This window comes from Cetorhinus maximus, chromosome 7, assembly GCF_964194155.1.
Source record: "Cetorhinus maximus chromosome 7, sCetMax3.hap1.1, whole genome shotgun sequence".
In the NCBI taxonomy this organism is placed as follows: domain Eukaryota; kingdom Metazoa; phylum Chordata; class Chondrichthyes; order Lamniformes; family Cetorhinidae; genus Cetorhinus; species Cetorhinus maximus.
The window spans coordinates 141,890,112-141,897,492 of NC_135885.1; positions in this window are offsets into that span (position 1 = coordinate 141,890,112).

The following is a 7,381-nucleotide window of genomic DNA, read 5'->3' on the forward strand; positions in this document are numbered from 1 at the left end:
AATGATGAATGCATCGGCACTTTCCATTGCACTATGCACTAAGGTTAACTTGTCAGCTGAGATTTTTGATTCATCTGTAGAACAATTTTGAGTGAACTTTTCAGGACATCTCTAAGCCAATGACGTTGCAAGTTTGGATAGCTCTTTCAAACGGCCAGTACTGGTGCGAAGGGCCGAATGGGCTCCTTATGTGCTGTATGACTCTTATGACTAGCTTCCATAAAATGGTCCAACTCTATTTAACAAAGAACTTTGTAGAGAAAGTGTGCCTCTATACTCAAGAAGCTTGACACCATCCAGGACAAAGCAGCCTGTTTGATTGGCACCCCATCCACAAACATTCACTCCCTCCACCGACACAGAGTAGCAGCAGTGTGTACCATCTACAAGATGCACTGCAGAAACTCACCAAGCCTCCTTAGCCAGCACCTTCCAAACCCATGACCACTGCCATCTCGAAGAAAAAGGGCAGCAGACACATGGGAACACCGCTACCCGGAAATCCCCCTCCAGGCCGCTCACCATCCTGACTTGGAAATATATCGCCGTTCCTTCGCTGTCGCTGGATCAAAATCCAGGGACTCCCTCCCTAAAAGCACTGTGGGTGTACCTACACCACATGGGCTGCAGTGGTTCAAGAAGGCAGCTCACCACCAAATTCTCAAGGGCAATTAGTGGTGGGCAATAAATGCTGGCCTAGCCAGCAACGCCCACATCCCATGAATGAATAATAGTTTTTAAAACTCTAGTTACCTGAAGTGCTCTACATCAGATGTTAATTGCAGGGATATACAGTTGATCTTTAATAGATATTTGCGTAGGAGGTAGACAGTGTTGTTCATATTGTCTGGGGAAGTGTCAGACTTAAACAAAATGATTATTAGTCGTTCACTAGTAATTAAATAGACTCTGGACTGAAGCTCCTTAGCATCTGTGTTATTTCAAATGGATAAATTGATTAGAATGAACCAGGGCCAGGAGTTCAGTGGTATCATTTTATTGATCGCAGCAGCCTGTGGGGGGAAAATAGCAAAACCAAGTAGAATTTTTGAAATTCAAAATTCTAAGAATTCATATTTATTATTACAGGTCGAATATCCTTTATCCATAAACCTGAAAAGCGAACACATCCAAAAACCACACTTCTTTTGAACCTCATCGCCCTTTAGCACAGCGAGTTCCTAACCAGACACGACCCAAGCCGACATAAACCTTGCCTAGAGCCACCAAGCCTATAACGCAGGAAGTCCCTGACTCGAGTCGACATGAACCTCACTGACCACACTCAACCTTTAGCGCATGGAGCCCCTGTTAGGAAATAGAGACAGTTTAAGTAATTTATATTGGCATTTGTGGGCGTTAGGAATGAGTTTTAGCTTTAAAGTTTAAGTTTGATTTGTATTTCTGTATTTGTGTGTTAGGAAAAGGTCAAATTGCATTTTAGTTTCACTTTAAAAATTCACTTTTAAAATGATCTGAAATCCAAAATGCAATCAGCCCCAAGCATTTCAGGCAACAGATAATCGAGCTGTAGTGACTTCAGGCTCAAATGTGAATGTAGGTGAATCTTAGTAATAATAATCGGTGTACAACACACACTTTAATTAGCAAATCCATTTAACCATCTTGATCAATCTGCTCTTCACAAACTATTTTCTGGCCTGGAGTGGGCCTAAACCGTGATCTCATTCACTGTTTTGCTCATATTCAATTTGCATGGCATCAATGGCTATCTATTTCTCTTTAAATACATTTGACATACATGAACAATTAAAGGCAAACTTTGGGCCCTCATTTGTGTTGTGTTCTTATAACGAGCTTATTTGTTGCATAAGACACAAGGCATCGATCACTCGTAAGGGATTGGGTAAACACGTTGTGGATTCATTTATTAAGGCTAGGCACACGAGAACAGTCTTGCATTGTTGAATAGCTTGGAGACATTGAAGGTTGTTTGTGTGTGCTCTGCATAAAGCAAAGGTGAAACTAAGGCTCGGATTTTCTAGCCCTGTTGTGCTGGGACCTGCCGAGGGAGATGCTGTGTCCCAGCCAAAAGCCCATTGAGCTTCGGCAGGACCAAACGATCCTGGCGGCGGGCAGGGCTGGGAAACCCCACCCCCTAAGACTGGATCACATGACATTTAGTGATGTCATGCTGATATCCCTCAAAAAGGCATGTTACAACGCCACCTTTCATTGTTAAAGATACTCTCTCCTCTTTCAAAGAAGCAGAACTATTTACAATACCAAGACATAAGCGCATAGAGCTGATGAATCTATGAAAACTGCTAAAGCGGAAAGGTAATCTACTGGTATGCCCAGACCTCGTAGGGGTAACCTTGTCTGGAGGCTTCTTTAATTGTTCACAATGATCTGTGTGATTGACATTCTTGGATGTTGTTCCTGGTTGGATCTGGGATCATGTCCTAGATGCAGTCAGGCTATATGGTGGTTGAGGAGCTGGGATGGATCTGATTTGTCCTCGGCTATGCCTCACCATTGCACTTGTGTGTGTAATGACTTCATAGGACCTTGATTCTGAACAAATCCATGTCACCTCGACTGGTTGCCACGTACTTTCTGTGGGATCCTGAATGTGAACTTGTTCCAACTGTAAACTTGGCAATTCTGTACCTGCATTTTTATTGTGCACGTTGGTCATCTGCTCTTGCATTTTTAAAGTTGCTCTCTAGCTTCTGAGAGAGTAGAATGAGTAAGTAATGATAAAGTGGCAGACACTGGTCTGTCAAACATGAGCTCTGCCATTGATGGAATAGTTGCGCTTAAAGGTGTCACTCTCAGAACTAACATTGTTATGTGTAGACGTTGTTTGGTCTCTCTACTTTTGAGAATTCGAGATTTCACCATGCAAAACATTCGTTCGGCTAGACTGATAGAAAAAGAGTAATGAGGAGAAGAAGTAATGTGATCAATATCCCACTTCTCACACATATCCTGAAATGGCTTACCAATAATTTGCAGACTGTTACCTGTAATGTTCTCTCTAGGCACTCCAAATAGCACTTAGAGTGTGTACGACAGTTGTGCTTGACGTATTGAGCAATTGTCGAATAATGGGGTACTTAGTAAAGTAGTTGACGATGGCCATGAAGTTCAATGCCATGGATATGAAAGAGGTCGGATGTAATTTTGGACTGAAGATGGGTAGGAACTTCAGGTAGAATAAATGGTGCTTTGTGCTGACTTGGCATATGCTTTTGACATGCCTCGCATGTCTTGATGATGACTTCAATGTCATTATTCATACCTGGCTAACAGACTCTTTCTCTAACAAGTCTTCGCATCCGATCTATGCCCATGTGTGAGTGATGAAGTTGTTGAAGAACATCAGATCGCAAAGATTCTGGTACAGTGACCTGCCTGACTTTAAAAATGACTCCCCAGGAGATGCCTAGCACATCACATTAAGGCCCAAATGGTCTCACGTGTGAGAATTTAATAGAATCAGGTCGTCCTTCGGTAATGGCTGTCCATAGCTTTGGTAGTGTAGAATCTTTTACTGTTTTTTCTTGTAGCTGCTGGCATTTGCATTGTGCAAAATGTACCAGATCAATTGACACACTTGCATTCTCCTGCAAGTGTAATATTGCAGCTGCCTTGAAACTGCCAATTTTGTCAAAACATTCTGGATATTTCAATGTTAGGTCATGAGCTGAGTGGATAGGAGTAATTTGAGGTCAGACTGATTCCATGGACTGTTACTAGTGTGAGGTCATGACATGCCAGTACACTGCAATCACTGGGCCCTTAGACTCCATGATGTAGAACATCCGTGACACCCAAGAGGACTGATTGTACTTGCACTCCAGGACTATGGAACTTGGAAATGGAATTAGTGAACAATTTTACACTGAAAGTTTTGCATCAGTAGGTTTCACAATGGCCTTCCATGTCTGTGGATACATGTCTTTTAGAACTCGCAGTGGTAGTATGTTGGCACTTGCCCCCGTGTCAATCTTGGCCAATAGCAAATAGGTACCAACTTTATTAGGGCAGATAATTTGGGTCTTGGCAAACATCAGATGGTGTGACAGCATCTGTTTTCCACGAGATTGACGGTGTGAAACTTGTTCACTGCCCTTCATCTCATTGTGCACATCATCGTTATTTTCTGGTTTGTCATTCACCACGTGTACATGTTTAAGACATGATACCAGATGGTCACTCTTATTGCTTGAAGGTACCCATTGTGTACGGTCTGTGTGGATCAGTGCACGGCTCACTGTAGCTGCATCAGCCTTTGCTCTAGTGCATTGTCACTGCTAATGCCCCTTTCTGCCACATGCTTTGCAGAATTGATGAAAAGCTTGGTGGATGCAGGAGGCCACACCTTCCACGTCTCGCTAGGTTTGGGTGTTCCAGTGAGTGCGTCAACAATTGGGATTGTACTTAGGACCTGTCATTTCTGTCGACCTGTGAGGTTCGCTTTGTACTTACATCCATCTATCATGAGAGTATAATAATTTTCATAATATTTTTCTGGTTTATTGTAAAATAGGTTTATAGGAGGTTGTGTTGTTCTGTCTGTGTGTGTGATTGAATTACATTTTGTAGCTAAGCAGAATGCAAGTTGAAGTTATCAAAAGATGTTAGGTGTAGAAGTGTCTTTAATATGCTAATGAGTAAACATGGTTGGGGTCTTAGCATGTATGGTGTAAAGGGAATTTGCATTTTTAGATAAATGAAGGGGGATTTGAATTTCAAAGAGGTTAATGAGAATATTGGCAACATAAAAGATTTATATTATAAGAAAGGTAAAGTTTCAAAGACATTTGGAAACAATGGAATTTACAAATTAAAAAGGGAGAAACATATATAAAGGAGAATGAAGCTATGTGTCAGGAGAAGGCATTGTAAGACCTATCAGAAGTGTATGAAGCCTCCAGTGTTTGTGCATTTGCCTGCTGTCTACAGAAACCAAAGCTAGATAGAGCCATTTTGAATTCCACTGTCCGGGGTATTATGTTAATTTGCTGGATCTGTTTAAAATCTAAGATCTGTTTTTGGACTGTTGTCTGAAACAGGGTGTAACTGGGAGCCAGCTTAATCAGGGATTTAGAAGTGTTATAGTAGTAATTTGTAGACCTATGTATGTGCTTGAAATCCTTCTTTTGTTAATAAATATTTTAATTTTAGCTTTTTAAAGAATCTCTAAAGTCTTGGTGGACTTATTACTTCTGAATTCAGTGCACGCATCTCGAAATAAATACAAATTGCAAAGCCGTTGTTTCCTTCTTTCTGATTAAGTTTCCTTCATGGATTTGATACGCCTGACACATATCTTCTGCCGTGTCATTACACCATCCTTGAGTAACTCTTCGATGCTATACGTTTGGGTTTGTCAAGCAGATCTTTCTTGAATGCTTCCAAGGGAGTGGATGCTCCCAACTCAACAATTCTGTCTGCTAGCTCGGCATTTGAAAAAATCACAATATGTACCCTTTTCTCTGCATCTGCTGATGACATGGTCTATAAATTCTGTAGGCTGTTGTTGAAATGACATGAACTCTAGTCGATGAATACGGAAGTTCAACTTGTGTCTGAACCGGTCTTCCAATTTAGTCCGTATTTTCTGAGGATCCTTTAGCTCTTATTCTGTCAATCCTGACATGTTCAGCCTGTGTCGACCTCCATTCCCAATTGCTATGCAAATCTTTATGGCTTGTTTACCTGGTTCAGACTCACCTGAATCAAGAAGCCAAAGCTCTGTACGCTGTTTAAACTGTTTAAATTTGAATAGGAGGTCAGCTGCATCCCAGTTCAAACTGGGGAATTTTCTGGACATTCTGATGTTACCCCTTTGATCTTCCTTCTTCTGTAGTACCTGGGATGAGTGTCACTGTCATCACTAATGCACGCTTTTCTGAAGCTCCGCCCACAAAGACAAGTTGTGGTAGAAACGCAACCCGGAGCAATGGCATCTTTGTTTTTTACTCAATTTATTGTTCAGCAAACAACCGAAGCCACCCGTTATAATCGCAAGCTTCTCTGGTCCGATTTTTGTGACAGTCACTTGTTTGACTCTCCCTCGCTCACGATCGATCCAGCCCACACCCTGGTCTCTCCCCTATCCCAGTGCTGGTCCTCTCGACATGCTGTCCCATTCACAGAACTGACAGGCTATGTACTGCAATTGCACCACGAGTGATCCACCTACTTACCTACTCTTTACTTGAGCACTAGCTCAGTGCTGTATCTTCACAGCTTTTCTTCGCAGTCTCACGCTGCATTTTCAACACTCTCCGACGCTGTAACTTCGTTAAGGTCTGACCAAAACATCAAGGGTCTTCTCACACCATGTAGCACCATCTAAGTTTGTTCACCATGTCAAACCTGTACTTAATCTTGCTGCCACCTGCCTTACCACTGCTGGTCACCGTATCGTGTTCTTATAATGATGTTAAGTCCTTGAGCTTATTTGTTGTATAAGACACAAGGTAACAATCACTCATAAGGGATTGGGTAAACACATTGTGGATTCATTTATTAAGACAGGCACATGAGAACAGTCTTACATTGTTTGATAGCTTGGAGACGTTAAAAGCTGTGTGTGTGTGCTCTGCTCAAAGCAAAAGTGAAACTAAGACTGGATCACGTGATATGTTTCCCTTCTCCTGGTGTCATGCTGATATCCCTTAAAGGCATATTACAGCAATTTGCTTTTAACTTTTAATGTATTTTAAATAAAAACAGACAATAGAAATGAGTCAACATTGATTTCTTCATCTCAAGTGCCCCACAGCGTCACAAGCCCCACCACAAATGGAACAAGGGGGTAAGTCCCAAATCCACCCCCGCAGAAACCGGGAGTGAACCCCATGTTGTTGGCACCAATTGATCCACACCGGCCGTCCAAACACCCCAAGGACTCTGAGTTTCTGTGGCAACAAACACTTTTCCATGCAAGTTGTAGGCTGGAGCTATGGATAGTATGGTAGAGGTTCCAATCTCTTTCCATCACATGGCTGACCAGGAATCTCTCCCACTCTTACCACCTGCTATTGGCGTGTGTTGTAAGAACTTACATGGACTGCAGTGGTTCAAGAAGGCAGCTCACCACCACCTTCTCAAGGGCAACTAGGGAAGGGCAATAAATGCTGGCCCAGCCAGCGAAGCCCACATCCCGTGAATGATTGAAAAAAAAAAGGTTGATAATCAACATATCTGGCTGCATTATGAATGCACCTTCTATGGCCATCAAGTCCTGGAGTGGGTCTCAAGCCCAGATGGTCAGGCTGAGATGCAGGGGCGCTACCCACTGCATCACAAGACCTCTTAACGACAGCTAATGACATCATTAAAAGCATTAACTTGGAGAAATATAGGGCCAGTAGTGTTATAAAGCGAGATATGATCATTA